This window comes from Urocampus carinirostris, chromosome 1 (assembly GCF_059441175.1).
Source record: "Urocampus carinirostris isolate Australia breed hairy pipefish chromosome 1, RoL_Ucar_1.0, whole genome shotgun sequence".
NCBI classification, from domain to species: domain Eukaryota; kingdom Metazoa; phylum Chordata; class Actinopteri; order Syngnathiformes; family Syngnathidae; genus Urocampus; species Urocampus carinirostris.
Window position 1 is genome coordinate 67,098,900 of NC_142349.1, and position 21,908 is coordinate 67,120,807.

Consider the following 21,908-nt stretch of genomic DNA (forward strand, 5'->3'; position numbering starts at 1 on the left):
GGGCACATGATATATTTTTAAATGTTTTTGACTGGGGAAGATATCTTTATCTTAGTTTTTGTGCTTAACGTAATAGTCTGTGTTCTATGCAGCCCTTTGAGACGCTTTGTGATTAAGGGCTATACAAATAAACTTGCCTTGACTTCCTGGAGAGGATCATGACAGAAGATCTGGAGCAACATGAAGGTAGTCGGTGTTGGGACACACAACATTACTATCATCTGTTTTGCTGATGATATTGTTGCATTGGCAGGAGACTAACTCAGCGATCTGGTCAATCGCCTGAACAAAGCATCAAGCCAGTATGGGATGGAAATCAGCACAGAAAAAAAACAAAAGTAATGATCAACAATCCACAAGGTATCACCAAAAACATCACCTTCAACCACTGAGAACTAGAACCTGTCACCAAATTGAAATAATTTGGAGTTGTCATATTAGAAGAGGGGTCAGAACCAGAAATTATGGGCAGGACAGCTCAAACCACAGATGCACTTGCCAGACTTAACATCAATCTGGAGGGACAAGATCATAGCAGTGAAAAAGATCAGACTCATGAAGGCCTGGTCGCTTCCATCTTCCTCTACGCTTGCGAGACATGGACTATCACAGCAAAACTGGAAAAGAAAATCCAGGCCATGGAGATGCAATGCTACAGGAAATTTCTAAACGTCAGCTACATAGCCCATGTGATGAATGGAACGGTGTGCAACACCATCAGAAGGTACATTGGACCCTACGAAGAACTGTTGTCAACTGTGCACGGACGGAAAACTTCAGTGGTATGGTCACATCACAAGATCAGGGTTGGGTAGGGTTACTTTAACTGGATTACTTTCAATTACTTTTGGATTACTCCAATACCAAATATGCTAATAAAAAACAAAAGAAACTAAATATGAATAAAATGACTACATTTTGCGCAGGCTTGGGGAGTAACGGAAGACATGGAACGGCAAAAATGATGTTGGCAAGCTGTTTGGATTTATTTTCATTTTTTCTCGGTCGCATTTTATGTTAGTTTTGCCGGAGATCAAAGAGATCAAAACCAGGAGAGAAAGCTTACCACGTGTTGTGAGTCATCATTTGATTCCTATTTAGTTTCTTTTGTCTTTTATTAGCATATTTGATATTGGAGTCATCCAAAAGTAATTGAAAGTAATCCAGTTAAAGTAACCCTACCCAACCCTGCACAAGATAATCAGGACTGGCCAAAATCATTCTCCAGGGCACAGTCCAAGGACACAGGAGAAGAGGAATGCTCAAAAAGAACTGGGCTGATAACATTAAGGAATGGACTGGTACCAACTTTGCCACAACCCAAGAACAGGCCAGGAACCGTCAACAATGGAGAAAGCTGGTTTAAGATCAGGTAATTCTAATCCTGTGCAGTCCTTTGAGACATTTTTTGTGATTAAGGGCTATGTATATAAACGTGACTTGACTTGAACAGGCCAGGAACCGTCAACAGTGGAGAAAGCTGTCCATAGTTGTGTCCACATTGGTGCCCCGACGACGCATGCAGTTAAGGGAACCGTGTACCGTGAAGTTCAGAGAGATAATTGCCACTGACCAGAATTGTTCCCTGTGCAACTCAATCGGAAAAAAAAGGAGGAAAAGAAATAAAGGCATTGTGGGTGTAGACCTGGGGGCGGGGCTGCGTTCAGGATCGACCAATCACAAACTGTGAATGGGAATTACCAATTGTTAATCATTCCCCCCGGTTTGAACGGGTAAACTCCCTCAAAGCACAAACACATCTTCAGGACATGTAATGTGAAAGGTCGTTTTTGGTTTCATCTTCACATGATTTGGGATAGTTACGACTCATGATTTTTTAACGGTAAAATCAAAGTTAGATCATCCATTCATTCGACTAACCAACCATTTGCCATCTGTCCATCCATCCATCCATCCATCTAATCAAGTCAGTCAGTCCATCTATCAATCCATGTGTGTGCACAATAGTATGTCCATTTGACCAAGCAACCAACCATGCCTGTCAGTCCATCCATCTATCCATCCATCCATTCATTCATCTAACTAAGCCAGTCAGTCAGTCCATCCATCAATCCATGTGTCTGTCCAACAGTGTGTCCATTTGTCCAACCAGCCAAGCAACCAACCAACCATGCCTGTCAGACCATCCATCCATCCATCTAACCAAGCCAGTCAGTCACTCCATCCCTCAATCCATGTGTCCGTCCAACAGTATGTCCATTTGTCCAACCAACCAACCAACCATGCCTGTCTGACCATCCATCTATGCATCCATCCATCCATGCATCCATCCATTCATCCATCCATCTATCCATCTATCCATTCATCCATCCATCCATCTAACCAAGCCAGTCAGTCAGTCCATCCATCAATCCATGTGTCCGTCCAACAGTATGTCCATTTGTCCAACCAACCAACCATGCCTGTCTGACCATCCATCCATGCATCCATCCATTACATCCATCCATGCATCCATCCATCCATCCATCCATCCATCTGACTAAGCCAGTCAGTCAGTCCATCCATCAATCCATGTGCCTGCCCAACAGTGTGTCCATTTGTCCAACCAACCAAGCAACCAACCAACCATGCCTGTCAGACCATCCATCCATCCATCTAACCAAGCCAGTCAGTCAGTCCATCCATCAATCCATGTGTCCGTCCAACAGTATGTCCATTTGTCCAACCAACCAACCAACCAACCATGCCTGTCAGACCATCCATCCAACCAAGCCAGTCAGTCAGTCCATCCATCAATCCATGTGTCCGTCCAACAGTATGTCCATTTGTCCAACCAACCAACCATGCCTGTCTGACCATCCATCCATGCATCCATCCATTACATCCATCCATGCATCCATCCATCCATCTAACCAAGCCAGTTAGTCAGTCCATCCATCAATCCATGTGTCCGCCCAATAGTATGTCCATTTGTCCAACCAACCATGCCTATCAGACCATCCATCCATCCACCGAAACAAACACCTATCCATCCGTCTGCCCGTCTGCCCGTCTACCCGTCTACCCGTCTACCCGTCCTCCCTCAACTCCACGACCCACCAAATTATTCAAGTCAGAAATAACAAAAAGTAAAATAAAATATATTTCGAAAAAAATAAAAACTGAACTTCCATGGTATATGACTGATTTTTTTCCCCGTTGTTTTATTTCTAAATGTGAAATTAAAATTCAATATCAGGAGGAGAGGGTACTGTCAAATTTACAATTGTTTTGTCTATTAGTGTACATTTTCTATTTTCATCAATCTTTGAATTTTGTTGTCGTTTAAAAAAATCTTTGTTAACAAAAGAATGAAAGAAAAGTGCCGAAACTGTAATCAAAACAAAAGATGATTTTTTTATTCCTCCCTCCCCTTTCGCTTCCTCTCCGGGCTTCCGTAGATAGTGAAAGCGAAGCAGAAGGACCTGCTCTAGAGAGGAAGAGGAGCATCCTCGCATCCTTCCTCCTTTTCGCTCCGCTTTCTTCTTTTTTTCTCCGTTGCCGTCCGAAAAACACCACAAAATGACGGCCGAACCATGAGGACGTCGCCTCTTTACTCACCTCCTTTTCGCTTGAACGACGACGACGTCGCGGACACGGCTAGCTAAACAACACCGCGCTCTTTTTTTTGTAATTTTCTCACATTTTTCACCCCTCGACTGCTACTAAATATGTATATAAATTTGGTGTAAAAAGACTCAACATATGATTATCAGTTTTCTCTTCTTTTTTACATTTTAAAGAAGACACAAAGATGCAAGAATTCGTCTGACAAGGTAAGAGACAGACGTGCGTTGTCTCTCTACATCCCCCCTCGATTTCCTCGAGCTTCTTATTTCGCATGTTTTTACCCTGTTTTTGCTTGCTAATTCTTTTGTTGCATTGGTCTCAAGCACCTAATACACTGCTTTTTTCTCCACCCGCCATGCTAGCCTTCGTCCCCTGCTAAAAAGTCCACCATACACCCTCCAATCTTACCCCCCTACAAAATATCATATTTGCTTTAATGCAAAGGTCATAGGTTGGCTCTGTATCATAACTCTTCCAGGGGTCAGTTCTGTTGGAATCCTACCAGGTTGTGGTGATGGGGGGTAACAGGGATGTGGAGGTCTTCCTCAGGATGAAGCTTAACACAAGCGGGCAGCTCCACTTTTACACAGGCTGGGAAGAAATAATGGTAATGCCATCTGACGCTTCTCTCATTTCTGACACAGGATCTCTTAAGAGAAGGATTGGAGCAATGCTGGAAGTCATTGTGTTTTTGGATGAAATTCTCCATTAGTGTGAAGTTGCGCGGTTGAAATATTTGTTGTGCTTTAGTCGAGCCTTTAGTCAAGAAGACCCCCGTGATGAATCTTTGTTTCACTTTAGTAATATTAACTAGTTGACTGAAAGGCAAGCTTTTGGTTGTCAACCAATTTGAAAGCGCAAATTGAGTTTTGAATTAGCTTATGAAGCACTATGCAGTTTGATCAAGTAGGACATGAATGAACATACCGTAAATTCCGGACTATAGAGCGCACCTGATTATAAGCCGCACCCACCACATTTTAAGAGGAAAACCAATTTTGTATATACACAAGCTGCACCTGTATGTAAGCCGCATGCGCCCACATTTAAACATGTAACACAAACACAAAATTAACCCAAACCCGACTTCAAGTTCTTCATTAAAGTACACAGTACCAAAAATCACAGCCGGCAAAATGAACGGAAAACGATACCAGTACTTAAGGTTTGATGCAGATCTGCAGAGTCCGGGTCCCGTTGAAAGTAATCCAAGGAAAAAAGTGTATATTTCCAAAGGTAAGGGTGGGAAAAATATATCAGATAAACACATTTACTCACGCAACTCCTTTTTTTTTTTTTTTAACCAACTTTTTACCCCCTCTTCTTTCCTTGTCTGTCCCTCACCTTTAGTGGTCCCCACTTAAACTCGGCACCCCGCGTTTGTTCCACCCCTCATTTTTCGTTCACCCGTGCAAAACATATCAGAATAATTGTCTAAAATAAATACAAAACAAAAATATACAGTTGCAAATACAAAATATACATGGGTTACACATATTTACAAAGAAAGAGGGTACACCGAGAGAGTTTTCAAAGCTTTAATAATAATAACATAGCTTTGACAGGGCAGTTAATGGTAGCAACACTCGAGCGCCGCTAGCGGCCGTAGGAAAATCACATAAATTGGCCGCATCACTTGAATAGGCCGCAGGGATGAAAGTTAGGGAAAAAAGTAGTGGCTTATAGTCCGGAATTTACGGTAATCTATAGTTTTTCTGATGCTTACTTTTCAAATGCTTTACATATTTAAGCTTATTTTTTTTCTCTCATATCATCCCAATATTAGATGAAGATAAAAAATAGAAATTGGGGGTAACAGAGATGTCTTGTCAGGAGGAAGCCTAACCCAAGCGGGCAGGCTGGAGAGAGAGAATGGTAATGCCATCTGACGCTTCTCTCGTTTCTGACACAGGATCTCTTAAGAGAAGGATTGGAGCAATGCTGGAAGTCATTGTGTTATTGGATGAAATTCTCCTATGGTGTGAAGTTGCACGGTTGAAATATTTGTTGTCTTTTAGTCCAGATGAGAAAGTGATCTAAAAAGTTCCTTAGTTGTCCGACTTTTACGTTCAGTGCAGTGCAGATTTTTCCATTACTATGGTCCTCAGGTAAATCCATACTTCACAGAATTATGGCGTCACTTTGGAAGTTGTTGTGTTGTTGTCATTTATTTATTCTGAATATGCATTACAAGCAGTGCAAGGCTTCCTGATCATCCATTATCTGCACCGCTTATCCTCAGTAGGGTCGCGGGGGTGCTGGAGCACATCCCAGCTATCTTAGGGCAGTAGGCAAGTGACACCCTGAATTAATTGCCAGCCAGTCGCAGGGCACACAGGGACAGACAACTCATTCGCTCATTCACACCTAGGGACAATTCGGACCGGCCAATAAACCTGACATGCATGTTTTGGAATGTGGGATGAAACCCGAGTCCCCGCAGGAAACCCAAGCAAGCACGGGGAGAACATGCAAACTCCACACAGGAAGATTCGATCTCACGACCTCAGAACTGTGCCGCACACACGCTAACCATTGCGGCTTCCTGATCATTGTCAAAGAAATTCGGAAAATGGAAACATGTAAAAATGGAAAAAAGTAAAATGAGGAAGCTACATAAACCACAAAACAAAGTACAGTAATAGAAAACAAAAGACATTCGGAAAGGAGTGAGAAGAAGCATAGCTTATTTGCTCTCACCCCTTTACAAAAACAAAACAAATATAAATATATGTACATGCATACATGCATAAAATCATATACAATCCCAGATAGCGGCACAGTTCTGAGGTCATGGAATCAAACCGTCCTGTGTGGAGTTTGCATTCAATTGAAAGGATATTTGTCTCAAAGTTGATGGATCAAGGTCAATTTCCGCTCTCCAAATTGGCAGTTATTCTATTGATTGAAATCATGCTCATGGATTCAAGCCTGCACAATAATTTTTCGACTGAATTATTTCAAAATTGTCTGTTTCTGTGTCTCAACCGTATCAAGCTTTCCTATTCCACTTTCATTTCAAAAGAAACGACTCACCTCCTCTTTGCACTTTACACCAACCATATGGAATAGATGAACGAGATATTAAACAATAAAAATGTCAAAGTTCTTAGTGCGCTGGAGATACAGTATAGACACAAACTAGGAAGAGGAGGCCGGATTTCTTCTTCGGGGTGGTTGCTGGGTGAGCTCACCGGTAGTGGCAGAAAGAAGCACTACAATAATGTCCTGTACTCGGAAAAAGGTGCACACAATACAAAATCTCACTTAAAGTAATGTCTGGATATTTTTCGACATTCCGAATATTTTTTTCTTATTTACTGGTTTTCGTAAGTCCAATGGTCATAAGTAGGGGAGTGTCTGTACGTAATTATACTATAATTAAAAACGATTTAACATGACAAATATTCAGATCAAACAAAGCAAACAAATTCTAACGATCCACAGTGTTCAAAATTTGTTTATTTCGGATCCACAAAATAGACACATTGGTACCCTCTCGTGGACAAAAAAACATTTTTTTCATAGATGAGTTTTTTTTAAATTGATGTCATTTTTCAGCTGTCTTGTCTTTGTTATTAATTAATTTGTCCCTTTTCTCATCTCAGTAATCAAAGCGAGATCAATATTTACTGTAGCTGTTGCCAATTTTGGTTGCTAATGTTCTGTTATTCATTTGTGTATGGATTTTGTTTTCATTCTTTTTTTTTTCATTTACTTTTTATGTCTACTGTGCAAAATCGCTGTTACAATAAATACAACAGACCCCGAGATACTACATCATCTGTTCTAAGGACGGGATCGCTTAGTAAAATTGCCAAATAGCGGTGGACAGAAACCCTATGCTAATTAGCTAATACGCTTCAAACATCTGTTACCTGAGGTTAAAGCATTGAAATTGTATCTACATATCAAACATTGGTAAGAAAATCACATGTAGTAAATACTACTTATGTATAATATGTTTGTACAGGATGATTGAATTACAGTGTCAGGACCAGAACGGAAACAGGACCCACTCGAGTAACGTTTCTCACCAGTTTTATTAGAAGAAATGGAAAGGGTTGCGCCTACGATCCGGGGATTGCTGGACGCGGGAAGCAGGTCGCTCTGAACGCGTAAGTGGGACTTCCATGGCGAGCGATGGCGGTGTCGGGAACGGAAAAAACGGGTCAGTAGCCGGCATCGAAGAGCAAAAACGTGGCCGGGATCGGAAACAAGTCGAAAGCCAGGAGAGGAGAGTAGACGTGGTCGAGATAAAAAACGGACTGTTATTCGGGACAGGAGAGCAGACGTGGTCGAGATCAAAACAGGTTGTAATTCGGAACGGGAGAGCAGACGTGGTCAAGATCAAAAAGGATTGTAGTGGGAGACAAACAGGAGCAAAAAAGCGGGAAATGTGAAAAAGGGCTTGCCGTGTAAAAACAGAGATTCGCAGACGGACCGACAAAAAGGGACTGTCAGGACAAAGTTTAAATACTGACAGGGAGCCAATCTGTCAACAAGCTGCAGCTGGCGCCACACGGGCGGGGCCAATTGGGCAACTGTGACATACAGTATAAATGCATGCAAGGAAAAAGCACATTTTATTTAACTTTGGTGTGTGCATGATTTAAATGTGTACAGTGGCGTCAGTGGGTGGATGCAGAGGGGGAGGAAACGGATTATAATCAAAATTGATTTTAAAATTTTCTATTTGCGGGTCATACCCTTAGAAGAATTTGTTGCTTTGATCGCCTTCTTATTCTTAATAATTGTCCTGATTGTCGATTGGTTACATCCATTTTCATTAACGAGGGTATTTTGTTTTGTATTTATTAGTTATCATGTTTTTGATTATTGGCTGGCAACCAGTTCAGGGTGTCCCCCTGCCCACTGCCCGATGATTGCTGGGATGGGCTCCAGCACCCCCGCGACCCTACTGAGGATAAGCGGTGCAGCTAGTGAGATGAGATGTTTTTGATTCTATCATTATCATCACTGCAAACCTTAGGATCCATTGGGACAAAAATACAGTATTATATCAGGGACCCGCAAAGTCTTTATGTGTCATGATTACCAATGCGATTCACCTGTGCCTGCTCATTTGGCGCCAACCGTTGCAGGTTCTGATTGGCTCCCTGTCACTATTTGAACCCTGTCCTGTCAATGCCCTGTTGTCAGTCCGTCTGCGAATCTCCGTGCATACTAGGCAAGCCTTTTTTTTACCCTGACTCCCACCTGTCCCGTTTTTTGATTCTGTCTGTCTCCGGCTACGACCTGTTTTTGATCCCAACCACGTCTGCTCTCCCGTTCTGGCTTACGACTCGTTTCTGACCCCGACCAAGTCTTGCTCTCCCTGTCCCGGCTATCGACCAGTTTTCTGCCCCTTACACCGCCATCGCTCGCTACGGAATATCCACTTCCGTGTTCGGATCACAATCCGAGTACGAGAGCGACTTGCTTCCCGTGCCCAGCCTACCGGATCGTGGGCGCAGCCCTCCCTCTCTCTTTCAATAAAACCGCAAGTGGGTCTTGTTTCCGTTCAGGTACTCACATTATGAGCACAGAGATTCGGAACTCAATAAAGACAAAAAAGCCATCGTGAGAGGGAGTTCAGCCAATAGCATTTCGGTTTCCTTACAATGCAATGACGCAAATCAAAAGCAGACCAGACGTCTTATATGACGTATCTTGGGGGTTAACTGTATGGAACATGAGTCATTTTGCGCTGTGCTCGTGTGTTTTCTCTTTTCTTCACCCTGTGGATTATTTCTTGTCGAGCATGCGTGACTAGCGCTCGTCCTCATTAGGGACGAGGGCAAGCGGGAGCACATTCTAGCTGAGGTTGGACAAGTCGACTTGCTAGCTAATCATTTTGGCATGCTAACATTTACAGTGGTATGAAAAGGTATCTGCATTATTGGAAACCCTCACAGTTCTGCATAAAAAAATTGATTGTCATCAAAATGACACAAAACAGTAAAACAGTGTCTGCTTTAACTAAAACTACCCAAACATTTTCATATTTTTACAAGGATCGCATGCAAACAATGACAAAAGGAGTGGAAAAAGTAACTGAACCATCACATTAAATATTGTATTGTTTCAAAGGGGTTCAATTATGGACTTGGACTTGGTCACTCCAGAATGTTTATTTTGTTCTTTTAAAGCGGCAGCGTCACAATTTAATGCTGCCCTCCTAATTTCAAACAGAAGTCACATTAAATCGGTAAAAGCACAATGCTGTCATAAGCACTTTTTTGTAGTTACGAAGTAGCTTTTATTTATTAAGTGATTTCTGATTTCTGCCATCACATCACCCCTGTCCTTCAGCAACTCCACCAGCTCCCAATCGACCATAGAATCAACTACAAAATCCTGCTCTACACCTTCATGGTCATTCATAACCTTGCCCCTCCCTACCTCTCCAACCTTTTTCACACTGCCACACCATTTCCGCACCCTCAGATCATCTTCATCCCTCCATCTCACTATACCCCCCGCCCGCTTCAGCTCCACTGGGAGCAGAGCTTTCAGCCGCTCTGCCCCCCAGCTCTGGAACTCATTGCCGCCTGACCTCTGAAATTCTGCGAGCCCGTCACCTCTTCAGACTAGCCTATTCTTGACTATAAGCCTCGCACACCGCCCTTTTAACTATAATGTTTTTTATTGGCTAGTTATTACTTGCTTGTTTTACTCATGTTTTACTCATGTTTATTTTTGTGTCCTACTCATATGTACAGCGACCTTGGGTGTCCTGAAAGGCGCTTCGAAATACAATACATCCTTTGCTGTCAGGTAATCCTGGAAGGGGGATACCACATGTGCGGTCCCTTCTCAAGGTCTCTTCATTTTCCTCGTGTTGAGGTTTTTGAGTTTTTCCTTGCCCTCATGTTGGTTCCAGATCAGGGGATGGTGTAATAATAGTCTGAAGAAAATAGTCTGTGTAATAACCTGTGAAGCCCTTTGAGACTCTTTGTGATTAAGGGCTATACAAATAAAAATGACTTGACTTGACTTGACAGATCATCTTCATCCCTCCGTCTCACTATATCCCGTGCCCACTTCAGTTCCATGGCAAGCAGAGCTTTCAGCCACTCTGCCCCCCAGCTCTGGAACTCATTGCTGCCAGACCTCCGAAATTCTGCGAGCCCGTCACCTCTTCAGACTAGCCTATTCTTGACTATAAGCCTCGCACACCGCTCTTTTAACTATAATGTGTTTTATTGGCTAGTTATTACTTACTTGTTTTACTCATGCTTTACTCTTCGTTTATTCTTGTGTCCTACTCATATGTACAGCGACCTTGGGTGTCCTGAAAGGCGCTTCGAAATACAATACATCCTTTGCTGTCTGGTAATCCTGGAAGGGGGATACCACATGTGCGGTCCCTTCTCAAGGTTTCTTCATTTTCCTCGTGTTGAGGTTTTTGAGTTTTTCCTTGCCCTCATGTTGGTTCCAGATCAGGGGATGGTGTAATAATAGTCTGAAAAAATAGTCTGTGTAATAACCTGTGAAGCCCTTTGAGACTCTGTGTGATTAAGGGCTATACAAATAAAAATGACTTGACTTGACTTGACAGATCATCTTCATCCCTCCATCTCACTATATCCCTTGCCCACTTCAGTTCCATGGCGAGCAGAGCTTTCAGCCACTCTGCCCCCCAGCTCTGGAACTCATTGCTGCCTGACCTCCGAAATTCTGCGAGCCCGTCACCTCTTCAGACTAGCCTATTCTTGACTATAAGCCTCGCACACCGCTCTTTTAACTATAATGTGTTTTATTGGCTAGTTATTACTTACTTGTTTTACTCTTCGTTTATTCTTGTGTCCTACTCATATGTACAGCGACCTTGGGTGTCCTGAAAGGCGCTTCGAAATACAATGTATTATTAGTATTATTATTATTTTGGGAATGAAGGGATTGGGATGAGTGGAGAGGTGTTGTAAAAGGTCAGTGGGATTTTTAGACTCGTTCTAAGGGTTCGGCAGGGCACCCGTATGATGCGGCAGGGGTAAACCGGTGAAAGCTGTCGGGCCATGCTGTTGAACAGAAGAGCGTGTTGTGTCACCCTGACCCGAGTGACATGGCCCCTTTCTTGTTTCCCGTCATCTGGAGGGACGAAAGCATGACCGACTTGGGTGCCGAGGTGCTTAACTTGTTTGGGTGTTTGGGCATTTGGGTTGGCCATGGTCCCAAAAAATTTGTTGTAGAGTTTGGAGCAGTATTCTGACCATGATCTTTTTTTCTTCAGTTAGTTTATTCCCTGCCTTATCCCGACTGCTGCTGACCTTAGCCCGTTTTTATTGGGAGGTCTTTTACAATCTAGAAAGCTTTCTATGAATGGTTCTTGTTGAGGCGCTCTTCTAACTCCGAGCGGTCTACAATCATTTCTCCTTCGCTTCTCTCAAGGTTTTCTGATTTTCTTGTTGTTTCTTTTCTTCTTTCGTTCCCGCCTTGTGTCGCACTGTTGGAGAATTGTGTCTGTAACCCACGGCTTTATCTTCTTCCGGTGTTTTCCTACAATCTATTTTGCTGCTTCAGGCATCGTTTCAGAGAACTTGGTGGTCAGGGTTTTGATATCTTCGGCCAAGGCAAGAAAAGGAGCAATCTCCTTGCTGATAAAGGCCCGGAATCTGTTGACCACATGTGGGTCTTTGAGTCGCTCAAGGTCAAACTTGATCAGTGGGTTCCGTGACTTTGTAACCTTATAGAGCAGGGGTGGCGAACACGTGGCTCTAGAGCCGCATGCGGCTCTTGGCCAATAAGAATGCGGCTCTTTGCCTCATCATATTTTCTATGTACTGCGGCTCTTTGCCTTGTTCCATGTTTAGTTTTTTTGTGTGTATTGAGGGTGGACACTTTCCTTGAAATCAACACAAGAACAATACTTGTTGTATTGTAAGGAGAGGAGTGTGTTATGGGAAATAATATGTTTTTAATTGTGTGTGTGTGTGTCTGTCTGTCATGGCAGGTCATTGCGTGTTGTGGCTCTTTGACTCTTACAGTTAAATATTTCGGCTCTCTGTGTCAAACTTGTTCGCCACTCCTGTTATAGAGGGTAACACGGAAGTTCATCATGACCATGTCGGGATTGCTTCCGTAAAAACAGTTGGTATTAGGTGCAAATCAACAAAAATTTGGTAATTTCTTCAGTGTTGGTAATAAGTCGAAACATAAAACCAAAAGTGGTAACAACGGCAATAATTCCGGCACGAATAAACAGTGGAGAAATTCTTCAGAAGACTACTCTAGTAGTCCTGGTCCGTCAGTTGCGTTCATGGCCTCTTCTTAAACGTCTTAAACTAAATAAAAAAATGTAAAACCCTTAACTTGCTTTCATTTTTTTAAAGTCTTGTTTTTACATATTAGAAAAATTACAAAAACAAATCGTCAACAGTGTTCATTTTACCTCTGAAAAGGGATGGGTCCCAGGGACTCGCATGCTCAAAAATCTATGGGTCCCAACAGAGATCATTGGGTCCCCAAAATTTAGTGTTACCTAGGTTGAAATTGTAAAAAAACAAATATATAAATCTAAATATTTATTCAGTTTTAATCATCACACTTAATTGGTAATACAAAGCAGTTATCACTTCAGATTTTTCAGTTCACAAAAATATTGTACATTATACAAAATAATATTGCTGAAATGTTAGTCTATATGTTTATGCAGTTTTAATCACTTCAGACTTTTCAGTTCCATATATTCTTCGTGGTTTGCGGTCCCGCCAAAGTTGTAATGCGTTCTCAAGGTCCAATTGCAGCAACGGAATTTTCATAGCTAATTTGTGGTTTTCATTGTCGTTGTGCCGATCCAATGTGCTTTTCTGAAAGTTCGTATTGCGAAATGATTTATGCAATCCAGTTTTTTTGTCACGCTGGGTGCACGCATCACAGAACATGTAGCCTCCATTATCATCCTCCTCATAGCGTAACCAGGAATATAATTGAGTCCATTTTGGCAGAAAAGTCCTTTTCTTGCTAGGAGTTCTTTTGTTTATCTTTCGTCGAATCGTTCGCTTCAAAACACGTGTTTTCCTTGCCTTCGCGGTCTTCTGAAGAATTTCTCCACCGTTTTTTCGTGCCGGAATTATTGCCGTTGTTACCACTTTTGGTATTATGTTTCGACTTATTACCGACACTGAAGAAATTACCAATTTTTTGTTGATTTGCACCTAATACCAACTGTTTTTACGGAGGCATACTTCTCTTTCACTCGACAACCACCAAAACAATGACGTCATCTCGAAGCAACGAGATCTCGTTTGCCGAGGTCTGCGTGAGACCAAAACAACAATGGCGGATCTGCCTGACGAAAAGTTTGGAGTGCGGTAAATCTTTGTTAAAAAAGTAATTGTGTAATAATGACAATTTGGTGTCAAAAAAGTTGCGAAATGACACGATGCGTCCCCATCAAAAATGATGCGTCTAGGACGCAGGGACGCGGGCAAACGAGAACACTGCATGATGTAAAAGGTTTTACTATCTGACAGGGCAGCAAAGCGGCGCAGTGGTTAGCGCATGTGCAGCACAGTTCTGAGGTAGTGAGATCAAACCTCCTGTGTGGAGTTTGCATGTTCTCCCCGTGCTTGCGTGGCTTTTCCTCCGGGCACTCCGGTTTCCTCCCACATTCCAAAAACATGCATGTCAGGTTAACTGGCTCGTCCAAATTGTCCCTAGGTGGGAATGAGTGAGCGAATTGTCTGTCCCTGTGTGCTCTGCGATTGTCTGGCAACCAGTTCAGGGTGTCCCCTGCCCACTGCCTGAAGACAGCTGGGATGGGCTCCAGCATCCCCGCGACCCTACTGATGATAAGCGGTGCAGATAATGGATGGATGGACTATCTGACAGATCTTCAGTGGGAGTGGTTAACAAATGTTGCGTTGGATTTTCAGGACTTGACGGCGTCGATTGCGGAGAGAAGCCCACCACAGAGGTTTGGCCTCTCAACCTTAATGCTTTGGTGCGCAGCGAGGCGAGACCAGCCAATATCGGCGCTCTTCCGCCCGGCTGTAACGCCCGCGCTATCGCTCATCAGATAGCGGCGTTCGCGTTGTCGAGAGGGTTTAATTACAGACAGAAGGTCACAGATTCGGCGCCTGGAAACACTGATGCTTGACAGACAAAGTTGATTGGAGTCGGCGCTTCTCTCGGGGAGCCGATGTAAAGAATAATATACAATTAGCTGAATGCGTGCAATACATTAAGACATTTTTCAATGGGCATATCTTATCTGCAATGACTTGGACAGTACTCGACCACGCAATTTTCTTTAAGGTTTCTCCTTGATACTGAAGGAAGGATTTTACAACTCTGCCGTTTTAATGATTGATTGAAATGAAATGAAAATGAAATGATCTACATTTATATAGCACTTTTCAAGTCAAGACTTTCCAAAGCGCTTTACATTGTGCATCACATTTCCCAATAGCGGCCGTGCAGCCATGTGAGGCGCTAACCTGCTTATTGGGGGTATTAGGGGTTCAGTGTCTTACCCAAGGACACTTCGACATGTAACACGGACGAGCCGGGATTCTAACTGCGATCTCTTGATCCCAAGACGAGCGCTCTACCTCTTGAGCCACTGCCGCCCCATTCTGTTCTTTCGTTTAAATGTATTGTTCAACGTTACATTTATGATGCATAAACTGTATATCGAATGCAGACGTGTAGCCGTGTGTTATATGGACTCTTATTCACTAAATGGATTATTTATAGTGACCTATTTCCTGGGCGATAAGTCACGCTTTTATTATAGGTTAGCTGTTCCTGTGCTATATCCATGGATTTTATAGACCAGTCAAACTGTAACTGCAGATTTATAATGTACATCGTAAAATTAGATATTTCATCCATCCATCCGTTATCTACACCGCTTATCCTCAGTAGGGTCGCGGGGTAGATATTTTAATACTTACCGTAAATTCCGGACTATAGAGCGCACCAGATTATAAGCCGCACCCACCATTTTTTAGGTGATCTGCTACTTTTGTTCCTACTCAAGCCGCACCCATGTATAAGCCGCATGCGCCCGCATTAAAACTTGTGATACAATCACAAGTTTAAACCAAACCGGGCTGTAAGCTCCACAATTGTCACTGCATAGATAGTTCACAATTCTAGAGTCACAGTAGGCATCAAAAATAGAAAATGATACCCGTAATTAACGTATGATGCAGACTTGTAAGGTCCGGGTCCCGTTGAAAGTAATCCAAGGAAACAAAATGTATATTTCTAAAGTTAAGGTTGGGAAAAATATATATCCACTATTGTCCGCCGCGACAACAGACAGATCTATCGGTAACTCGGCTTTACCCCAATTGGCGGCAGTAGCTCAGGAGGTAGAGCGATCGTTTTAGGATTAAGGGATCCCAGTTCGAATCCCGGCTTGTCCGTGTTACATGCCGAAGTGTCCTTGGGTAAGACACTGAACCCCCAATACCCCCAATAAGCAGGTTAGCGCCTTACATGGCTGCACAGATCACGGCCGCTATTGGGAAATGTGAAGCACAATGTAAATAGAATAGAATAGAATAGAATATACCTTTATTGTCATTGTTACAAAATGGGTTAACATATTGTGACAACGAAATTGGGCATGACACTCCAGTTTTACACATTCACAGTGAGGTATGAGCCAAGAAGATAAAGGAACAGAGAAGATAAGGTTATAAAACAAGGGGGATAAGGCTATAGTTATAATTTACATGGTATTTACACAAGAAATGTCGGCATGTGGGATGTTACATACAGTGTTGTCGTGATACCGTTGGTATCGTAAGGGTTGTGCAATATTGCATTTGGTGCAAAGTCATCATAGTGCAAAAAATAGTCAGCATATGCATTGGTGCAAACATAGACAACATAGTGCAGAAAAAAAGGAAATGGTCAGACATTGTGCAAGGTGAGCAGTAAACGTAGTGCAGTCGACATGTGCAAGAACATAGACATTAGTACCATTATATTCGTATGAGGTAGTGTTGGCACAAGTTTTCAGGTTTTTTGTGCTGTGTCTGTTTTGAGCAGTGAACAAACATAGTGCAGACAGCATGTACGTGAGTACCATTTTACATTCGTGTGAGGTAGTTTTTTGCAACAGTTTTCAGTTTTTTTGTGCGGTGTCTGTTTAGGGTGGTAATGGCTGTGGGGAAGAAGCTGTCTCTGAGTCTGTTTGTTTTTGCTTTGTGTGACCTGTAGCGCTTGCCGGAAGGCAGCAGGTCGAAGAGGTGGTGGCCGGGGTGAGAAAAGTCCATGATGATGTTTTCTGCTCTGCTGAGGTAGCGAGAGCAGGCAATGTCCTCCAGACTGGGCAGAGAGCAGCCGACGATTCTCTGGGCTGTTTTGATGATCCTCTGGAGCTTTTTCCTGTCTGCTGCTGTGCACCCAGCATACCACACCGTGATGCAGTATGTTAGGATGCTCTCCACTGTGGCTTTGTAGAAGGACACCTGCAGCTGCTGTTTTAGGTTATTTTTCCTGAGCAATCTCAGGAAGTGCAGTCGCTGCTGGGCCTTCCCTACCACCGCTCTGGTGTTTGCAGACCAGGAGAGGTCGTCGGATATGTGCACACCCAGAAATTTGAAAGAGTGGACTCTCTCTACACAGTCTCCTTTTATGGTGAGTGGTGCTGGATTCCTGCCATTCCTTCTGAAATCCAGAATCAGTTCTTTTGTTTTTGTGGTGTTCAATATGAGGTGGTTTTCCGAACACCACGTTGAAAGTGACTCCACCTCATCCCTGTATGCCGCCTCGTCCCCTTCAGAGATGAGGCCGATCAAGGTGGTATCGTCAGCGAACTTAATTATAGTGTTTGTGGGGTGGGTCGGTGAGCAGTCGGAGCTGTAGAGGGTGAAAAGCAGGGGGCTCAGTGCACAACCTTGGGGGGAGCCAGTGTTCAGTGTTAGGGTGGGAGAGACGTGGGTACCGAGTTTCACCGACTGTGGGCGGTTGGAGAGGAAGTCCATTATCCAGTGGCAGATGGAGGGAGAGAGTCCTAGGTGTGCAAGTTTCTCCACCAGGATCTCCGGGATAATGGTGTTGAAGGCTGAGCTGAAGTCCAGAAAGAGCATTCTGACGTAGCTCCCCCGGTGGTCCAGGTGTTTCAGCACGGTGTGAAGTGCTGTGTTTATGGCGTCGTCAGTGGAGCGGTTTGCCCTGTAGGCAAACTGGTGGGGGTCCAGTGTGAGTGGCAGGGAGTTTTTGATGTGCCGGGACACTAACCTCTCGAAGCACTTCATGACCACAGGCGTAAGAGCTACAGGCCTGTAGTCGTTGAGGCTTTCCACTGCTGACTTTTTGGGGATGGGAATGATGGTGGAGGTTTTGAGGCAAGGTGGGACGGTCGCCTGTGACAGGGACCGGTTGAAGATGGTGGTGAAGACCCCTGCCAGCGGATTGGAACAGTCCCTGAGTACCCTCCCTGGTACTCCATCCGGGCCAGTTGCCTTTCTGGGGTTTATGGTATTCAGCGCACGCCTAACTTCGTGCTCCTGAAATGTGAGAGAGTTGCTGCTGGTTGTTGGTAGGTGTGATGTGGCTGTTTGTGGCCTACCAGCTTCAAAGCGAGCGAAGAACTGATTAAGGTCCTCAGCTAGTGAAGCCTCAGCCTCAACAGCTGCCAGGTTGTGGCCTCTGAAGTTGGTGATGTGTTGGAGGCCCTGCCACATCCTCCTCGGGTCATTTCCAGCGAAGAGGTGCTCGATCCTCCTTGTGTAGGCTGCTTTTGCTTCCTTGATGCCTCTCTTCAGGTCAGCCCTGGCCACCCCGTAAAGAGCCTTGTCTCCAGACCTGAAGGCGGTGTTGCGGTGTTTGAGGAGGGTGCGCACCTCGCTGGACATCCAGGGTTTTTGATTTGGGTAGTTTTTGATTTTTTTATATACTGTGACTTCATCCGTGCAGTAACGGATGTAGGATAAAACCGTGTCAGTGAATTTCTGGAGGTCATGGTGTTCAAATACCTCCCAGCAAGTTTGATCAAAACAGTCCTGCAGCTTGGAGAGGGCTCCCTCAGGCCACGTTTGTATTGTCCTCGTTACAGGTTTTGTTTTCCTTCGGATGGGGGTGTATGAGGGGGTAAGGGATAGGCATAGGTGATCCGAATTTACTAGGTGGGGGAGGGGGGAAGCTTTGTATGCGTTTCTGAGGTTGCTGTAAACGCGGTCCAAAGTTTTTTCACCCCTTGTTGCACAGTTCACATATTGATAGAATTTTGGAAGAACAGTCCTTAAACATGCCTTATTAAAGTGCTTTGGGAAGTCATTGACTTGAAAAGCGCTATATAAATGCAGATCATTTCATTTCAATTCCCATCAGCCCGCGTGTGCTCCGCCCCTTCTTTTTGATTCGTCTGTAGAACACATAACAGAATACATCTCTAAAATAAATACATTACAAAAATATACAGTTGCAAATAAATATTATACATGGTTACACATATTTACGAAGAAAGACGGTACACCGAGAGAGTTTTCAAAGCTTTAATTATAATATTATAACTTTCATCCCAAACCGTGCCTGTGAAGGGTAGCAAAACGCTACTAGCAACACGCTCGCAACACAGCTAATGGGTCTGTTAAAAAAAAAAAATTACCGTACTTGTAGAAGCCACGGTAAACCGTCCTCATCTTCCTCCTTATAATTGCCGTCATCAAATTCGTCTTCCCCAGTATGGGAAAGAGACTTTGTCATATAGATGTCATCCCACGCTCCTTTGTTCAAAAACACGCTAGAAACACGCTCGCAAAGTGAAGTTTACGTGCAGTAGCTCTGTTTCCTTCTTTATCGGACTGCTCGTTTGCTTTTAGCTTGAAAGCCACATCATATGCCTTTCTTTTTGCAATTTACATGAGGAGGATATGTCTACGCTAATTTAATTTGTGCACAAGCCAAGAAGTTGCAGTCTTCCTCGGCGCATATATTCCAGCGGTCTAAATCGTACCTTTTGTACTCGAGCGCCGCTGGCGGCTGTTAGAAAAATTACATAAATTGGCTGCATCACTGAATAAGCTGCAGGGTTGAAGGTTTGGGAAAGAAGTAGCGGCTTATAGTCCGGAATTTATGGTAATCTTTTAAGTCATGTTTAAATAAAGCTTGTTAATGTCCAGTCATTTCCAGACCTATAGTTCTCTTGTGTGTGTGTTTCTTTTCCCCCAATTTTCTTTTATCTTCTTTACCCTTCCTTGCATCCACTGTATTACTGAGAAAACACCACTCGGGTTGTTTTTACACTCCAGTGGATAAACAGCCTCTCAAACATGGGCTATTCAGTCCATAGCTTGAAGGACAAAGACTGATCAAATGGACAGCCGCAGAGCGCATAATTGGACAGCGGTGGCCTTAAGCCTGAAAGGCCAGAAAGATGCTCGTTCTAAATGGAGACGGCGTGTTTCTTTCCCCACTCCTCCGAGCTACCATCCTCTTTTTTAGCCAAAGCTCTTCATTTACTCCTTTGCTTCACTGCCAAATAAGCAGCTGGATAAGAGGCGAAGACTGCCTCAGTGGGTGGGGGGTCTGGGCTCCAGACGGCACTTTAGCGTGACAGTCGTGCAGATTTAGACATTGATACAGTCGTATGGAGATTGAACTCCGATTGGGACGACGTTACTGGGAAGCCGAGATTTATGATTTATATCGGTTTACTTTTTCAAATCTAGTACCGCAAATTATGTGAATTGTTCTCAAAAACTGTTCTGAACATTGACAAATATAATATCACCCAGAGTGACTCTTTCAAAAATGTAGGTGTCATATTTGACCCCGATCCGTCCTTTTAAACACAAGTTAAGAATGTTACTAGAACAGCTTTTTTCCATCTTCGCAACGTTGCTAAAATTCGCCCTATGCTGTCTCAGTCGGATGCGGAGGCTATAATTCACGCGTCTCGATTACTGTATCGCACTACTCTCCGGTCTCCTGAAGTCCAAAATCAAGAGCCTTTAGCTGGTACAAAATGCTGCAGCGAGGCTTTTAACTAAGACAAGAAAGTTTGATCACATGACCCCGATTTTAGCTAACCTGCATTGGCTCCCTGTTAGCTTAAGATGTGATTTTAAAGTTCTGTTGGTGTCAGGTTCAACCCAACACTTGTAACAAAAACCTGCATGCAAAAGAAGACGGAGAGAATTGTGTATGGTTTTCTTGCAAGGAAAGTGAACGGAAAACTGCTTTGGTTACAATTCTCCAACTCACTCCAAAGCAGTCCCCTCTCCTGGCCTTTTATTTAGAAAAGGGAATGCCCTGTTTACAATGTGATTTCAACACTATGGGTTTAGGGGATGGTTGAAGGTTGAATTTCCAGTTGAAACCAGTTTTTGTACAAACACTTGTTACTTGAAATGTGACTGATTAACTCTCTTCAGCTATACTCAAGAAAAGATCCTCGGCCTGCAGGTCAAATCTGTTACTTGTTCACACCATTGGTTCTCTCTAGAGTGCAGTGGAAAACCTTTGCTTGTGAGAACATCTTATTTTGTAAGCACAATATTTCAAGCAAACATATAACACACATAAATGATAGTAAAATTGAATAACTTATGTACATTATTCCAACAGTTGGTAGTATACAAAATCATGCATGGACTTGCTCCCTCATATCTTTCTGATATAATTTCGCCCTATGTTCCGGTCCGGAGCCTTTGTTTTGAAAATGCTGGTCTACTAGTGATCCCAAGAGCCAAGAAGAGATCATCAGGTTCAAGAGCGCTCTCCATTCGGGCCCCGGAGTTGTGGAATGCTCTTCCCCCTGAGATTCGATCTGCAACCTCAGTGGAACTGGTTAAATCTAGGCTTAAAACACACTTCTATTCTATAGCATATGAATAACCTACATTTCTGTTGACTATATCTGTTTATTATTTGTTATTACAACATCCATTGCAGCCTGGTCATCCTGGAAGGGGGATTACCTCATGTGCGGTCCCTTCTTAAGGTTTCTTCATTTTCCTCATGTTGAGGTTTTTGAGTTTTTCCTTGCCCTCATGGAGGTTTTAGATCAGGGGATGGTGTCATGGTAGTCTGTGGTTTGCAATAATCTGTGGTCTGTGCAGCCCTTTGAGACTCTTTGTGATTAAGGGCTATACAAATAAACATGACTTGACTTCTTAGTAGGCATATCATACAGTAGTCCCTTGCCATTTCACGGGGTTTTCCTGAGAGATACCTGGGCTGTAGGGGTTGCATTTCTAGAACCTCATAAGTGAACTGGAGAAGAGGTTGTGGGCTGTCATCCTTTTTGACCATGGATTAACACATTCGTGTTTTTTACCTTACATAATTTCTTTGTTCCCGTAAGTATTTTAACTACAGCACATTGAGGAACATTTGTATTCCTTTGCCAAATCGCGGTTTGAATTTTG

At 43.3% G+C, this 21,908-nt stretch overlaps 1 protein-coding gene across 1 annotated transcript in view; it reads left to right on the top strand.

Moving 5' to 3' along the window:
* The first annotated feature begins 3,442 nt into the window (after nt 1–3,442).
* Nucleotides 3,443–21,908, top strand: part of b4galt2 (beta-1,4-galactosyltransferase 2) — a 183,622-nt gene continuing 165,156 nt past the window's right edge. Inside the window, exon 1 of the mRNA XM_088349145.1 lies at nt 3,443–3,776. The gene's annotated coding sequence lies outside the window, so the exon portion shown is untranslated. The remainder of the gene's footprint in view (nt 3,777–21,908) is intronic.